Source organism: Haliaeetus leucocephalus, unplaced genomic scaffold, assembly GCF_000737465.1.
Source record: "Haliaeetus leucocephalus isolate CR32 unplaced genomic scaffold, Haliaeetus_leucocephalus-4.0 Scaffold362, whole genome shotgun sequence".
Classification (NCBI taxonomy): domain Eukaryota; kingdom Metazoa; phylum Chordata; class Aves; order Accipitriformes; family Accipitridae; genus Haliaeetus; species Haliaeetus leucocephalus.
The window spans coordinates 1,487,541-1,505,737 of NW_010972798.1; the positions used below are offsets into that span (position 1 = coordinate 1,487,541).

The 18,197-nt window shown below is 40.1% G+C and overlaps 1 protein-coding gene across 1 annotated transcript in view; it reads right to left on the reverse strand.

Annotated features, from left to right (window-relative positions):
* The window catches only part of LOC104835197 (MDS1 and EVI1 complex locus protein MDS1-like), a 177,070-nt gene that overhangs the window by 158,207 nt on the left and 666 nt on the right, over positions 1 to 18,197 (reverse strand). The window lies entirely within an intron of this gene.

Genomic DNA, 18,197 nt, shown 5'->3' on the forward strand with positions numbered 1-18,197 from the left:
GGCACCGGCGGCCGGGCGCTGCGGGCCGGTCCCGGGTGAGAGCGCGGGTGACCACCCGGCGCTGACAACTGTCAGGAGCAAGGAGGAAAATAAGCCGACAGCGGGTTTTAATGGGACGCAGGTTTACGGTCTGGTATAGACGCCTGCCAGGAAGCGAAGCTTGCTCTGAATTTCCAGCAGGCCTGGAATTATCCTGCCCTGGTAAAAGTGCCACAGAAAACACTGGGGTTGGGAAGAATGAAATGCATTCATAGGTCGGGAGACAAGTACAGAATACCGGTAAGCCGTGCAAAATACTCCCCTAGAAATATTTCCCCATGAAAATGGTACAGGATGCCAGCTATGAAGTAGATCTTGTTTCTGCCTGTAGGAAGGACTTGGATTTCCACAATACTGAGACTGAAAGAAAAACAGAGGAAAATGAACAGGCTAGGAGCTAGATTGAAAGACCGGTGTGGAGGTCAGCGTGGTAAACGGGGACATCAGAGAACTGAATCTGATTTTCTACTTCATTGCAGATTTGCTGGGTTAGTTTGCATTGGCCCCTTAGTCTCAGCATTCCTCCATCCCTCACCTGAAATGGAGAGAAGCTTCACCAAACCCAAGAGCTGGAGGTCTCTGTGTTAAGGTGCCACAGCAGGGTTGGCTTCACTCTGCCCCCAGTCCCACTAGAAGGTGGCAGTGCAGGACCGTCCCTGAACATGCAACAGGGCTCACGTATTAACTGACTGCAAGCAGAAAACTCATTTACCAATGTACCAAAGAGAGGTGCAATCAATATCCTCAACCCAAGCTCTTTTCCAAGACTTAAAACACTTTCTGGCCAAAAAAGTCATATCCTCATATCCTCAAGAGGTTACCCCCAGTGCATCTTGCTCTTAAAGCAGCATCAGTGGAGCCGTAATTGGAAAAATTAAAGAGGAGGAGGGGGAAAGTAATTACAGGCCACTAGAGAAAAACAAACATGTTCTGAATGTAGACAAAACATTGAACAGAGGGGAATTAATAGTACTACAAATCAAAAGGGAAAAATGTCAGCAGAGATCAGCAGAAAGTGAACATCCTATTAAAAGCGAAAATAGAAATAATCAAAATCACGGAGAAACACAGAAGGGGGAAGGAATTTGAAAAGCAACCTGAAATAAAAATAAAGGAATGGAGTAAATGTTACTTGGTACTCAGCAATAGTTAAAGCTGATGTATGAAGGCTGGAAAAAACTGAAGCCCCAACGTACAGGTGGGTCAGCAGGTGAGAGAAAACCTCAGCTGATTAGACACAAGACTTTTGTGACTTATACCAACTGGGCCAGGCTGGGTCCCATTACACAAAGTGAACTGGGCAAGGCTAGCAAATCCCTGCAGAAGATGAAAGGGGGTTTTCTGGTATCTCCCATGACCTTCCCCTTCCTCCCTGGCCTCCCCCAGTGGCTTCCCAGAAGGAAGGAGCTGGGGACTGGTGAGATCTGGGCTTTGAGGAGCTGTTGTCCCCTTTGGGCAACACAATGGGGATGGTGCAACAAGCAACGCTCAGCTCTCACGTGTCAGTCAAACACTCCCGTGAAGGACATTTTCTTTTGCTGAAGCCTCATTCTGAAACAGGCCCGTCCAATACCATTAAGGCTCGGGAAGCTTTGGTTATTAAGCTGTTTAAAGAAGATAATATGACAAAATATAAGGGGGGGAAATGTAATGGGGTGATGGCAGAAAGGCTTCCAGCTAGTAATGCTGAAATAAATGCAATTTTGAAGTAAAAAATGAAATCATCTGTTTGTGTCATGAGAGCAGTATCATGACCAAGGACTTTCATCACAAACATGGAGTTTCCGTTTGTTGGTGCCTTATCTGCTTTCATTCACAGTGTTACTACCAGGCAAAGAGTGGGCTTCTTTCTGCTTGTCTTCAAAGGAACCACAAAGGCAGGTTAACACATCAGCCTTTATAAAATCCACAAACCCATTTTTCCCTTTAAAGCATAAGGAACACATTCATATTTCACTCCCATTTCTCTCCAGTACAAAAGCACAGGGTCGGAATTAATGAGTAAAGTATTTGTGTGACGTTTTATATTGTATTGGCATTTATATAGTGCTTTTCACAGGCTTCATGTCAAAACCCTTTACAGGGCAATAAATCATATACCTTTCCTGATGAAATTGTATGTAGGCAATTGGGCACCTATCCTGCCCTCAGCAATGTCCCACGTGCAAGACACGGGAAGTGTGATGAAACCTGCAGAAGTGGGTCTGAAAAAAATGGATGTAGGTCAAACCTTCCCCCCTTAATATCCTGCAACATGTTAAAAAGTCTTTAGAGCCCACTTGAACAGCCACAGGAAAGACCTAACCTTAACATGACAAAGCTTCTATTACAGTCTGCATTACTCAACATGCAAATTGAATTGTGAGTCTTACACTTAACCCCAGTTTTTTTTTCCTCTGAATTTAAACAAGATGTCCATTTACTTGGAAAATAAGGGGTTTTTTTCAATTGAGTTCATTTCTAAAAATAGTGTTCATTCACAAGACTGAACCCGAATACCAAATTTTGGATCCTAGACTTTCTGTTAGCATTCACAAATATCTCTCCTTACACAAAATTTGCAGTGTGACAATGCATCTCTGCCCTGCCAGCATTTGCTTACTTATTTGCAGTTTTTCAGATAACGAAGAGTAATGAAGTTCTGAGAACTGTACAGCCGATTAGACTGACTCTTTTATGCATTTATTTGCATTCCTGCCCTGTTTCCAAAGCCAATCTGGGGTAAGAAAAAATGGAAAGTCATTTAAATTCTTTTTGGGGAGAGAGGGCTGGGGTTGGTAAGCAGGAGCCAGAGCTCTGCTCCATTGTCCGTCCACAAGAATCACAGCGCTTTGCCCAGTTGAGAGCTTTTTAGGTTCCATGGGTGTCAAAGGAAGCTTTGCAGAGCATCCTTCCTGGCACACCGTACCCCCTACCGCTTAAATGCAATCACCCGGAGATTGCATGAAGGCAATGGCTGAGAAGCAAATGGAAAATCTTTGCAGTAGCTCAACACCATTTTAAAACCACTTTTCCACCTCCCCTATCTGTAACACATGAAAACCGATAACATTCTGCACATACTGGCTGATAGTTGAAATGCATTAGAAACCAACTTAGTTATGATTTATTAGCTGGAAGAGCTGTTAGAATAATTTCTAAGTGTGAAAGAATACAAAAAAATACTGTTCTCCACCAAACAGACATTTAGATTACTTAATCTAAAACCAAAGTAATTCAGAAGTAAAACAGAAGTAAACAGGTAAAAACACATCGCCTGGTTCCATTAACTGCCATGGGCTACGTTAGAAGTGGAGGGTTCTTGCATCTTTCCAGAGTTGATTAATGTCCTGTGAGATCTGAGCATTAGCTGTGCAGATGCACTGCCATGTAACAAACTAACACTGCCTTTGCTTTCTTCTGAGTATTGTTATCACAAAATCTTAGCTAACAAGAGCTCAAATTCACACACTGCTGTTGTGCTCTGATGGCAACATAGCATCATTGTATCTCTCGTTCCTGTCTCAGTATACAACTTATTTAGTAGTTTAAAGAATGATCTGCAAATAATACACATGCATAGACTTCACTGAGATGGATGGCAATGATAATTAAAACGGTCTTTTCAGTGGGAGACACTATCAGCATCAATAGTTAAAGTAGAATTTTAAGAATAACCAACACATTAGAGCCTGTAAATTCTATTCTTTCTGGCAGTAATACATTCAAAGATTAAATTAGACTAAATGTTTGTTACAACAAACGGATTTATGTTAGCATTCAGGATTATGCTCCCAGTCAATGTTTATTATGCTTTTGGTCATATTTATTCTAAAGGTCTCATTTTCCTACTTCCACAATTTTTTGATCAGTTTTGTTTAAACTGGAAGCCTTTTACTTTTCACTTTAAAAATTACTGTTTCTTCTTGAAACTTCTAGCAGGTTATGGTATCTGGAATGAGTACTAAGAAAAAGGAAACAAGCTAAAATAAATTACTATCTAATCTAACCCATCTGACTATTTCTAAGGCACCTATTATTGTGGTATCAAAGTACTGGATCTCTGATAGCATGTGATCTTTGATCTTAAATTGGACCTCTGATAACATTTTTAATTAAACATCTTATTTGATGCCTGCTGTAGCTAAGATGCAAAAAGCATCACATAAAGAACAGAAGTTATGAGATCAGGGAACAGAAAATGATGTCTAGTTATGGCCTGTTTATTGTACCAAAACAAAGAACCCCATCCTCTAGTCCCTGCTGAATTAAAACGATCAGGTTCCAAGTTCAAAGACTGAGTAAAAACTACCTAGAAATGAAAAATGCTTTAAATTTATTAAAAGTGAAATAAAAAGTTTGTCAGAAGCAAATTTGAGGTACTCACAAAAATAATTCAGAAAAACTGTGATCTTTTTGGCTTCCTTTGCCCTCCAGTGCCCAGCAAATATTCCATTCTGTTGCAATCCTTCACTGGGAATTTTGTTTAAGACTTCCATACTGGCTGAGACAAACCACGTTTGTTCTCTTTGAAAGGTGTTTTCAAAATACTTTTTGCATAGGACTCATTAGTATTAAAGCATGAATGCGCTGACAAACTTCATACAACTGTATTCATAGTTGATTTGATAGCTGTTTCTAAGAGACGTTAAGACGGAAGATATCATTAGAGCACTGCTATTTCCATTTGTTGAGGCTTATATGAAAGCATGCATCGACCAACACATTATATCAATACAAGGCATATACAGACAGCGCTTACAGCTGACAGAAGTTGAGTGTATTCAATTCCTTTCACATCAGATAGGAATTACTCCCTTGTATGTTATATGCTGCTTCTTCTGCTTAGGACATAAGTACAGATACCATTGCTCAGACCTTTCTGCTAGATATGGAATCCCAAAAGATTTCAATCACACTTAAGCCCAACATATAGTAAAGCCCCACTGTTCTAGATGAGAGTCATCAAGTGCAGTGTCATGATACTTTGACTGCCAAGTAGTCCTTTTTCAAAATGTCTTTGGAAAATTTTCTAAAATATTCCCATTTACTTTTCCATATTGTTTCTTTCATTCTACACTCGTCACCATAATATGAGCACACTCTAATAGCACACTAAACAGCTGTTCAACCTTTTTTTTCCCCAGCATCTTCCCAGAGGGGGATGTGTATACTGTGTAGTGATTTGTAAGATTTAAATTTTTCACTTTGATACAACCCCATGTAAAGATATCACCATGAGTTCTTCTGCAGCCTAGAGGAGCAGCCTCTTGGTATCTGCTGCCTGGAAGAAGGCAGAGTATAAACAGTAGTCATCTCACACTTATCTGAGGTGAAAATTCAGCCCTTTCTTTTCAACTGCCACACAGATAAAGACAAAAAAAACCTGTAGCCACAACTACAGCAAGCAGTAAAAAACAATAGACATCAGGTTCCAGAATGAATAACAGATGAAATTTCCATTTGTTTATTTCACAATGTAGTTGACATTTCTAACTGCAGTAACCAAAGAAGCCCATAAAGGTGAAGAGCCAAGTCCATTTGTGGCTTCCCTTAGACGGAGCAGCAGGGGCAGCGTTCTTGAAGGGATCAGTTACAGCAGAGCCATCAGAGCATTGCCTGCCAGTCCATAGAGATGCTGCAACCCAGCGCCAGCTCAGAACCCCAGGACACCTTCCCTGATAATATAGCAATGCTCTATCCACATCTCATGTTTGAGCAAGAGCAGCCAGTGTGTGCAGTAAGAGAATCTGGCTGAAAAATCAATGACAAAACCCTGTAGAAGAGGCAGGAGAGTGAAGATCTCATTTTTCTCCTTCCTCACATTTCCTAAGGTAACTGTAGTTTAGCCTTTTGGTTTTCATTTTTCAGGAAAGTCCTTAAGCCTAGTTCACAGCAGTTCTTATGGCTGAGAGCTCATTCATCAAGAGCAAAATCTCAGATGCAAAGTTCATGACAGAGTGCTGAGGTGCAAAGTTAAAAAATAATTCTTCCCATCTCAGAAATCATTTCAAAATTTCAGAAGCATTCCCAATTGCAACAAGATTAACTTAGAAGTGGGATTTGTTTGTTGTTTAGGTTTTTTGTTTGTTTTTTTGTTTTTACAAAGGCACGGGAAAAGAGCACTCTAACATCATAACCCAGAACTAGGGATCTCCTGGAATGCGAAGACTTTGGGGGTTAAATCCTTCTTCTCAGACAGGCAGATCAGGGTTAGAGCACACTCCCTCTAGATTCTAGCCTGAAAACAAACTTTTTATTACAGAAGTTTCACTGAAACTGGCATGTTCCCACAAAATGTTTCAGTGGTGAGAAATAAAGAGTTCCCGAGTGTAGAGCACTGCCAAAAAATTCCCGGTTGTTTCTAGCCAGTGAGCAAGCAAATGTGTTATTTTGCCATCAGTGGAGAAGGATCTCTCTGTCCCAGTGGTGCAGTAAGGTCATGCTTCAGCTTATCCCCAGCAACTTGTTTGTGCATCCACACTGCTAGGTACCTAAAATAACGTAGGGTCATTTTCAAATGCATTTGAGCAGTTTGTATTGTAAATGCTTGTATAAAAGCAATGAGCATGGCTAATGAACACAGACAGAAAGCTACCGTGACCTCTTTTCTATCCTTTTACAGCAATCTCTATTCCCTGCATATGCACATACACACCCATTCATGATGTGTGAAGAGATTTTGGAAATAAATCCTTCACAAATATTTACTCTTCATACCTATATGCTTTTAAAAGAGAGGTGGGATGCAGCTTTCACCTGTGGCACTTAGCACTAGCCTCTTGTTCACATGTTGGGAAAGGCCGGAAAAGAGAAGCTGTTATGTTGCCTGAAATTGAGTGCAAGGTGGTAACTCCCCGATTTGTCAAAACTCAAAGTCTTTCTGGAGGAGAAATCCTGAAAAGGAGCTGGCTAACATAGCACAACTGCAGTCATGAATCTCATGGAAGGTTTGGTGGACACCAAAGCAAAGGACATTGTGAGTCCCCCTATCAGCTGAGCGCAGCTGGATATTTTGGAGAGGGTGCACTTTTCTTAACCAAACTTAGAGGAGTGGCTGTTTCAGAAGCCAGCGGTGCTGAGCCAGCATTTCTAGAGAGCACTCTTGTCTTTATCACTTGTGAATACTGGGTGCAGTTAAGCATTTCATATTAACATCCCCATGCTAAGTTTACACATACTACTCCTTATTATACTCAATCCATAATAATGGCAACGCTTTGCAGTTAGAATGCTAGTCAACCCACGCTAACTCCATCTTTTTCCAAATTCCTTTGCTATCCCCAAATGGGCAACACAACACCTACTATTATCCCCGAAAAAGCAAGTACTACCAGAGAGGAAAAGCACCTCTACGTTACAGGCAAAAGAACACATCTATTGGCTGCTCTCAAAGAAAATCCAGCTGAGTAAAAGAAATCCTGCTTTCTCTCTGAAGAGGACTTTGTGTGCTCAAAACAAACTTGAAAGAACTCAAATACTTGATATAATTTTTAATTAATTCTATCTAGACACACAGCAGTCTGAGAAGCTGTAGTGTTATATATATAACCTCCTTATGTTTCACTATTTACATTGTGTTACTCTCTGGCTATTTCCCAACCTTATTCATTCACCCTAGAGATCAATTTATGCACCAAAATAAAGTATGATCTTATCTTTGCACTGCACAGAAAACTGAAACAAAATTTCTCACGGGAGGCAGGGGTTAAGACACTGGACTGGGTGTCAGAGAAGTGGTGTTCTATTCTTGGCTCTACCACTCACTTGCTGTGGGAGCTTGTAGAGCAAGATATAGAGCAGGAATGGAGACGCTAGCCAATAAATTCCTCCTCTGTAACTTTTCCTCTTTCATTATGCATGAGAGCGAGTTTTTCCAGCGTTCAAGCATACATCTGAAAGCTGGGGAAATGCGACTCAACCAAAATACAGAACCACCAGAGAAAGAAAATGAGTGGAAAACATCAGTTACAAAATTTTCTTGGGCCCCTCTGAAGTACTGAAACAGAATCTCTGCTCACATGGTGAAGATAAAGGACCAAATTCAGCCCCAGTTTCAGTAGGCATACCTCCAACTATTGCACTGGACCTGCATGAGGGCTGACTTTGGCCCGCTGTACTACTACTCCTTGATCCATTTTCTGTTTCAGGCAAGTTTTCTGAGACAGCAAACAAAAAAGACTCAGGCCGGGGGGTGGGGGGGGAGAGGTTTTGGGTTGTTTTTAAAAAAATAGGAACCTACGCTTTGGGTTTTAAATAAGCAATCTGAGTTTTAAAAAGTAAAAATAGAATTTATTAGAGCAACTTTTGAATCAAAAGCCATAGTGAAGACTACATCCCGATTTGGAGTAGCTAACAAACTGCCTAAATTAAGAATGGCAAACCGTCAGTTAACTGCTACTGGAAGCAGTATTTCCATGCCCTTGAACAGGAACAGACCAGACAGTACTTCTTGCTTAAGCTAATAGCTGTGATCTAATGCACAAAGTTGCAACATTTCTTACCAGTTTGGGAGAACGGAATAAAAAGTAAGCAGGAGGTCCTCATTGAGACATGCTTGGGGCTAGGCTGTTGTACTGCTGTGGCAGCTAACGGTTGAAGAGCTAGATTTTTGCAACTACGGTGTTCTGTGTGTAAGATACATTGTCATGAAACCGATTTATCTTGGCTTTATTTATTTTTAATCGTTTTACCACCTACTCAGAGAATCTGCAACACATTCTGCTTTGAGCCATGTTCTAGATGTTCGGTGCAGACTCAACTCATTTGCTGACAGCTTTACAGCCAGGTCTTGGACCCTTTAGGCTCACAGAAACAGAATACTAATCTAGTTGTAGAATACTGTTCAATACTAACTTTTTTCTAAATTTTGTATACGATATATGGGAATAGTATATACCTTGTTTTAAAATTTTAAGAGTTGTATGAAATCAAAGACTGCCCAATAACTTCACAAAAGCAGCTGCTGTACGGTGTCAGTTCTCAAACACCGGTAACCCTGGTTCTACTATATGACAAAATACACTATCTTGGCCAAGACAGAAAAAAAAATCTTATTCTGGCAATCCCTTAAAATGCCAAGTTTTCAGAAACTTTTGGACTGAAAGTCAGGCCCGCTAGGGCTCCTTTAAGGTGACCAAATATAGGATACAACCAGTCATAAGTGATTTATTAAAAATGTTAGCAGTGAACATTGGTCTCCTTACATACAAAGTGTTTGTTCCCTCCTCCTTTTTTCATGTCAAATCTCTAGCATTTTTTATTTTTCAGGGCCTGTAATAAACTGTCCCAGCCATTTGCTCAGGAAGGAGAGCTAGCTTCTCGATATGTGAGAACAATCCTTGCAATTTCATACTTTCTAAAATTTTCTATATTTTAATTGCTGAATTATTAGGTAACTGCAGTCTTTAATCTTTAATCTAAGTAAGTACCATGTACACTTGATATATAACAATTATTTCTTAATAAAATACAATTATAAAAAATTCAAGGCAGTCTCAGAGAATGTGCAACTGAAACTATTAATATACCTGGGGGGTTATTTCCATGCTTATGTATATTAGGCATTATATAAAACATAGGATTTCTTAGGACATTATCAACAAAGGAGAATTATTTTTTTTAAACCTGCTTTTTACTGATTGCATTATTGAATTCAATTTTATTAGCTTGAATCTTCTGGGAAGGATATGATTTTAATAATGCATAAAAGGTTTGCCTAGTAGTTGGCTGTTGGCTTTTACTTGATACTTAATGTAATCTGTAATTACTATAGCAGCTCATATGTTGGCTAGTGTGTTAAGGTCACTGGAAAGCTATACTGTGTTGTACTTGGTGTACAAGAACATCCTTCTGGTGATTGATGGCTACACCCTATGGAAATGTTTTAATTTTGTCCTTGAAGCATGCCTTTAAGAAATGCTGTCAATATGTATTCTTCCTTGTCAAGCAGTACACGGTCCTTAGGAATATGTAGACAGCCCAAGATCTGTCTTTCTACCAATGAGCATTCAATAACATTTCCTTTCAATTTCAAATTCAGTTCCCGAGTCTTCAACCAATGAACTTACAAACCTCTTATTTATTAGAAAGGGTAAATTTAAAAGGCCTATTTTACCTTGCACAAGCATTAAGATGGAAAACACTTGAAGCCCTCACTATACTTAAAAAAAAAAAAAAGTGTTGCAGGACTCATCTTCAAGAAGATAGACTTTCACCTTTTTAAGCATTGTTCCTTCTTGCGATAATTTTTCTTTAAACTGTATTCCTGAACTATCTGAAACACTTGGCCAGAACTTACAGTTGAGAAATACACTTAAAACATGATTTGAACTGGCTTATATTACAAGACTAAACTGTACTTTAAAGAAGTTTAACATTACCGTGCTGTAGCCAAGCCCTGTGACACAGCAGGCTTGCAAGCCAGCAAGTCACCTGCAGCTTCATGTGTCATCTGCTTCAGTGGTGCTACCGAGATAAACTTGAAAATAGAAGCAAAGTGCTGGAAATATTCCAGAACTGCAGTATCCCTGAGCTCATTGAACTCAGACTTTATACTCACAAGATTTCCATGAAGTAGATTGACAACCAAAACAATGGTTAGTATTAATCACAGAATCAGCAATTTAACTATTAGTCCACATGTGTTTATGATCCTCACTGGATGTAAACCAACTTTTTGTCCTGGTGATACAAGTTTGCTACATTAAAAATGGCATTCCTGAGGGAAAAATCAGTATGGAAAGTCCTCTGACTGTGGAATGAAAAATCAACTTGGTAGAAAAATGGGTAACTTGGAAAAGCGGATTAATGGGTAATTTTTTTCTGTACTTCACAACAATTTCTGTACTAGGTAACATAATCTTTACATTCTATAAGTTTATTTCAGACAGATTGTTCACTAAAAGGTTCATGTGCTTTCACAAGGAAAATCAGGAGCAAGACTCCACTTGTCATTTACCAGTATTTGCCATGCATTTTCATAGTTTCAGATTCATGGTTGCTACTCCCTCTGAAAGCAATTAGAACAATGATTTACAAGCCATAGGAACAGAAATTTGTAAAATACTTCATCAGTAATATATGGTGTAAAAAAACACCAAATAAAGAATCATTATCTTCACCTCCAATAAAACAAACAAGCAAAAGGCTCCCTGAGATGGGTTGTAAAGATTTTTTTTTCAGTCCAGATCTTCATGTTTTAGCTTGTTGGTTATCTGTTTTCTCAGTGAAATTATTTCATTTCATGTTCATTAAATGACCTGCCATTCTGTGTAGATGGGTGTCTTCATCTCCAGTTTCAGCCAAGAGTGACTATGTTTTTTCTGTATCTCCCAGCTCACTTTGACAATGATGTAGATTCTTCTTGGGACGAGATGCATTTAAACTGGAGACAAGAGTCAAGAGGATTTTTTATAATACCAATTCATCTTAGCTCTTACTGCAAGTTTAAACCTGCTGCAAGATCAACACAGATGGAAACTAAACATTGTCATTCATGTCTAATGAAAGAATAGGGAGCTTTTAAATATTGCTCTCTGTAACTGCTAAATGACTAGTACATATAGACAAATAAACCTCTGCCTTTGAACAAGTCTTGTGATTGTCTCCACTGAAAATTAATTTTGTACTCATCAGCTGCATTGTATCATTCTTGTCATCAGAAAAAAAAATCCAAACAAACACAAGAAACCGAGTAACAAAACACCTAATATTTCTATATCCTGCATGACCAAGTCTGTGGATTTACTTTTTTGCTATAAATAAAACCAAACTAAAATCAACATTAATACAGAAGAAAACTGCTATTCAACACATCAGTGAGAATCCCCGTTACCTGTAAGGCCACTACTGTAATCCCTGATAATTTCTTGGGAGCAGAATCAAAGAACTACAGCATGCAAATTCAATAAAAAAATCCAGCCAGAATAAATAGAGAAAACATGAAAACAGTGGTTTTCTGGCACTCTGTTTGAAAGGAAGAGTTAAATTAATACATGAAAAGATCCTATCAGCCCTGACTTGTCTGAGTTATTAATTGAACACCTTCTTGGAAACATGTAGATAAAGACGTGTACCTTAGAGAATACGAGATAAGAGTGAAAGGAAAGGGAGAGAAATTAGCAGTTTTGCCAGTTCACTCCCTTAATTGTCAAGCTAAGGTTGTTCAAAGCCGCCTGGAGGAGCATAATATAAAATGGTAACTAAAGTGCAGGCTGATGATGCAGAAGATAAAAACTTCAGGATTATACTTAAACATACTTATCTTCAGACACAGAAGAGGCTGTAAAGCCAGCTGAACGATATAAAGCTGTTCTAAAACAAGACAAATGTATACTCCATGTGTTATAAGCAGTTCAAGCTGCTTCCTGTGATGAAAAACATGGACTGTACGGTAGACATACTACAGCTAAGTACAATAGATCCCATGATACAGTTGTTTAAAGGAATATTAGAGTGATGAAAGAAGTGATGGAATTCTGCTCTTTAGGAGGCTCAGAGGCTGAACCAGAGAGAAAAGGTTTAAGCGTGCAGACTTGGTAAATTTTCCTGATCCTGAAAGTTTGTGACCTAGAAGACAGTTTTATGCATGAAGAGCCTGGCTTCTCAGGAAACAATACAGCTCTATGGGTCTATTGCCCCAGGCAAAAGGAGAAAGGACAGTACTGCTTAGCACTTCTCATCCATAGCCGCAAAAGGAGGTCAGTATTGTTGTCACCATTTTATAGATGAAGCATCTAAGAAGCTCAGAAGGGCACATCTGGAGTCAGTAGCAGTCTTGGGACCAAACCCCCTTCTTCACTTTGTTTCAGTCAGTTTCTATCCTTTCTGCCTTACTTTGTGTTCCCCCCCCCCAGAGCACAGTGAAGCGTCCAACTGTACAATTCAGATAATACCAATACAGTAATAAGAAACAACCTTATTAAAATACTAATTGCAGTACTAAAATGTTTGCTATGAAATTATCATAGCTGCCAATATTCCATCATTAATGTACAAAAGTCTGATTATCTTTTCAATAAAAACAGAGAAATGCTAGCCTTTAAACTCGTTATCGTTGCAAAACAGAATGCTGTGATAATGCATGAGAACTTTGGTTTGCAGCTGTAAAATTCCCAAAAGTCTTGTGACTCGGTTATAACTTTGTAATAGATGATTACCTTCCTCACTCATATACCTCCCACCTTCGCTTTTGGGAAACAAAGTATATATTCTACAAAAGCAAACAGTAAATTTATTTAAATAAATGAGAAATGGGGAGGGCAATTTATCCTACAACATATTGCTGTACACTGGAAAGGCTAACATTTGCACAGCTAGTTTCAAATTATACAACACATTTTTAGAGGCAAAAAATAAAATCAAAGATCTCTGAGACTGTTTTCAATGGGGTCAAGATGTCAAAGTAATTTGTCAAGGTGAATCCTAAAATTTATAGATGGGAAATTAAATTCTTTAATTTGTGTAAAGATATGTATTAATTAGTTTCTCAGCCAAACAAACTGAAAATTACTACCCTTTTGAGCGAGCTTGAAAAGGAGCTAGTGTTAACCAGCATTTCTTAATCACTTGAGTTTATCTAGAACGTACATTGAAAAATGCATTTTTAAATACCTTTTTACATGGGAATGACAATTCATTATAGTACCTTCCTGTGAAGCTTAAATAGTATCTTTCAAAATTCTTGCTTTGAAGTGGATTCTATAAAAAATTTATTTAAATTGCAAAGGTTTCTATTTAATGGCAGTTTACCTGTACTTGAAAAAAAGAAAAGTTTTTTACATATAGTTTCACTTAAATTCCTACCCAGGAATGATCCTCCTTGCACATTAAATTCTGTAATGCACCGAGTTCTGCTCTCATGTTTTACAAATGAATGGCTATTGCCATCTACTGTTGGAAAAAAATATGATGAACAGCAAAAGCACATCCAACAGACCTTCATAGCACAGATAAGATGTAGAAAACAAAGACTTCACCAGCCACAGGGGAACAGCTTACCCTATTGAATTCTTTGAACTACAACATTCAACTAGACAAAGAGTGGTAGAAAAAAGCTTCTTCTATTCCGAAACCATTATCATTTTTAGGTCTAATATAAGTAGGAACTATACATGAATCCAAACATTGACAACTGTTCTTTTTGTGCGGATTTGAGAGTTTGTAAGACTCCCCCAATGACTGCAGCTAGAGTTGAATACACACAGATTAAAAGATTAACTGATAAAGCTTAATTTTAAGATACTATTAGGCCCAAGTTACAATCATGCCTCTGCAAACTGAAAACTATAAATGTAGAAGGTAAAAGCCACCCCCCAGGTCTCTGTGCAAAGGCCATGCAATACAGAACTCTTGCTTGAAGACAGACCAGATCTGGCCCATCATGCAGGTCAAAGTCACCGAGCATGGGACAAAGACCCAGAGCTGTTCTCCCAGGCTCTCATGTCAGAGGTTTAGCATTGCCTGGGGATGTTTTTTCCAAACTTCTTTTGGATAAAACAACTTCCCTGCTTGGGTGTGTTAAGCTGAATACAGAGAACTGGGCAAAGAAAGGCACAGAAAGTTGTTATACGCTTAAACCATCTTTAGTCTGTATTTTTAGCGTTTACAAAGACTTGATTGCATGACTTCATTTTACCACTAAATTACTTATTTAAAAACGATTGAGATGTATGCTTCTTCCTTTCCCTTTGCTGATAAATATCCTTAGATACGACATCCAACCACGTTTTGAAAGTACCCCTTGTTGAGGCAATCTACAAACAGAATTAGGGTAGGGTTCTATTAATGTTTGCCAGACCTGTCGGACGTTAAACAGCCTTTGAATTAAACCATTCTTTACTCTTTGATAATTATTATTTCTCCTTAAGACGCTTTTTGTTGTCTCATAAGCAAGGTCAACTTGAACTGTTTTGTCAGACTCAATATCGTAGTTCAACGTTAACTCTACTTGCACTGTTCTTACAAAGCCTCCATGCACTGTCACCTCTGCAAACAACTTTTGGAAATATTTAGCAGAATTTTCAGTAAGTGAAAATACTCCAGCTTTTCTGTTGGTCATTTCAAGTACACAGGAAAGCGTACTTTAAATTTACACACACAGTCATACCAACATGTGAATCTATACTAATTTAAGTTTGTCCATCTTTGCAGGTAAGTCCCCTGAACTGAAGTAAATCTTCCTTGTTGTGCGCTGGCACATCACATACAACCCAAACAATCATGACTGTTTTTAAATTAATGCAAGAAAGCTAAAACGCTAACTGGAAACGGCTTGATGAAACCAATGTAAGATAAAATACTGCTGCTTTCATATACAGCAAGTTCTTCCCAGAGTGGAAAATTGTTCTTGCTGAGATCGGGAAGGGTAATGACGTTGAGACGTGACTGAAGGCAGAGTGCAAGATAGAGCCAGGAGTGGAAGGCAGCTCGAGACCCCTGCATGCCACACACTGCCACAGGCAGAATAACCTGCAGCTGAGATCTCATACTTCAAAACGTGCACTTGAAAATGTGGTAATGGGGGAGGTACGTTCACACTCCCCCCCCAGGGTCCCCAAACCTGTCAGTTCTTGAAACACCCTCAGAACAGGGCTATTTGCACAAGCGTGGTAATATTACACCTCCTGCTAACCCGTCAATTCTAGGGGATCTCCCAAGGGTTTTCATCTACATTGTGCTGATTTTTTTCTAGGTTCTCCAAAGAAAGGGAGTGATTTCCCACAGGGACAGAAAACTCTAGGGTGTTTTGAAATAGCACACTAGGAAGATGACGATGCAAAAGGAAGGCAACCCCATACACATATTAGTAGAGTACAGTGAGGCCATTTCGTACTGCTAGGGTGGTCGACAGTGCTTTATCACCTTCAGCCAAAGCACTTTCCATGTACCCAACCTGACATGACAAATGTTGTATGACTGATCTCAAACAGTGAAAACGCCCACCCTAAGCAGATGCGAGCAAGACGTCCTTCAAAGTTCATCACCTAAACATTTGTTACAGAACCTCCTGACGAGTTGGTGTTAATTTCCAAGCATCTGGCACTTGATAACAAGTCGCACAGGACGCTGAACCCTAATTCCCAAACCATCTGAATGGCAGCCCAGAGTATGAACCTCAGTAACACGCTTTCATAAATTTATTGAGCACAAGTGCTCCTTTTCTCCCAAATGCCATCACCTCCCTCTGTATCACTTTGCGTTACAGCTAGCATCGATGATAAATTTCTCAGTGCCCACAAGCGTCAAACGAACCATTAGATTTTTAAAAACAAGCAAACCTGGAGATACTAACAAGAGCACTTATGCTCTGCAGGGAAGAAAATCCACTTAATGCCAAGTGATTAAAGCATGGCACTGAGGTGGACCTGCTCCCCCAAGCTGCTGACTCTCGCAGGTAACTACTATTCACTGCCAGTTGAGTGCTGCTTAGAGGACAGCCATTGAACACGATTTCTTTGACACACCATGGTGGCTGCCACTTGCAAATGGTTTTAAGCTCTTCAGGGGAGAAATTGCCAAGAGCTTCTGTTGTGATTCTTAAAAAGCCACAGTAGCACCTTTTTGGGATTGTTTCGCTGGGGCGGGGAAGGCAGCTGCAGGCTGTTCAGAAACAGTAGCAAGCTGTAGCAACAACAGCTACATTTGTTGTAGTGTCCACAACAATACCGTATTGCACAAAGTTTTCCTTGCTACCATAAATAAATAGAAACAAAAGTAGACGAAGTTTGCAGTTTCTAAACATTTTTTCTCTGACACATGGCTCTGCAGAGCATACACTTTCTCATGCGTACAGCAACTTGGCAGTTTAAGTTTGTCACGTCTTTCAGAAGTGACAGCGAAAATCTTTGTAAATGCCACAAAACCAGATATTTTTAGGAAACAAGACATTTCTCGGGAAAACAGGACACTTGTAAGACAAGGAGAGTTTCGTTTGAAAAAATAATATACTAAGCACGTGAAATATCTTGGCTTTTCCTGTTTCGTTGGAAGTCTGAAATGAAGTATTTGATGCCAAGTGAAAGCTGTTGCTCAGAAACAAGATAAAACAATGAAAACACATAAGTTACTTTGAAACAAGAAAGAATATTACCCATGGCAGAGCCAGTGCTAGTTGTAGCTAGGTCAGGCTTATTAAGCAACATTCAGATTCCACTACCAGAAAGGACCTATACATCTTCAAGTGTGCAATGTCAGACTCTCCCACTTCCACTTATTCTGGCAACAGAAGTTTTTCTTCAAACAGAATAATAATAATTAAAAAAAAGTACCCAAATTCATCCCCAGGCTCTGTGCAAAGAAAAGAAAGAAGGCCACAAGATGGCACTGGTCAAACGCTCAGGGAATTACTGAAGGGTTGGTAAAATGTGAGCATTGAGTCATGCCTGAGCCCAGTTTCTAGGGCCATGTCTGTTCCCCAGCAAGGCGAGACCTGTGGTGGGGCAGCGGTACACACTTGGCTTCCATCGCACACGGCACGCACATGTGCCTGCATTTCTGGTAAATTTTCTGTAAGCGGTTGATAACTGGCTATAGAAGGATGGCAAAGGTTTGGCCTATGGTAAGACCTACCAGCAGAAGTAACTGAACAGCCTGTTTCGATGATGGTGAGCGGCACAGGATGGGCTCTCTGCACTACTCCTTCAGGGAGACGGTGCTGCGGCTTGGCGTGCCACAGGTAGGCTTGCTGCGCGGTGGGGCCAAAGCCTCCACGCAGAGAGGCACGGCTGGGGACAAGCCCCAACACTTTCCCCCTCACAATCCATTCTTCCGCACCTCAGCGAAATATTTGTTGCCAGCTCCCCGTACTCAGAGGCTTGCGTGTTTTTGCAAATTCAGCTCCGTGCTTCTACAAATCGATGAGTAAAATTCAACGTTTCTTAAAGTCGGTGAGTAAAATTCAACGTTTCTAAGTTTCCATCACCTCAGGGCTCTCCCAGATAAAGATCACAGCGGCGGCGAGCCCAGCCCTCCCACCGCCCATCCTCTGGCGGGGAGGGCACACACAACAAATCTCGGCAGGGACTGACATTTTGGGGCCTCCGGCCGGCTCGGCTTGTCTCCCCCCCTCCCGGTGGGGGGGGTTCCCGCTCCCCCCGGCCGTTCGCAGCCCCGGCGGAGCAGCCCCCGGCCCGCCTCACAGCGCTGAGGCGGCGGGGTGCGCGTGTGTGAGGGGAAGG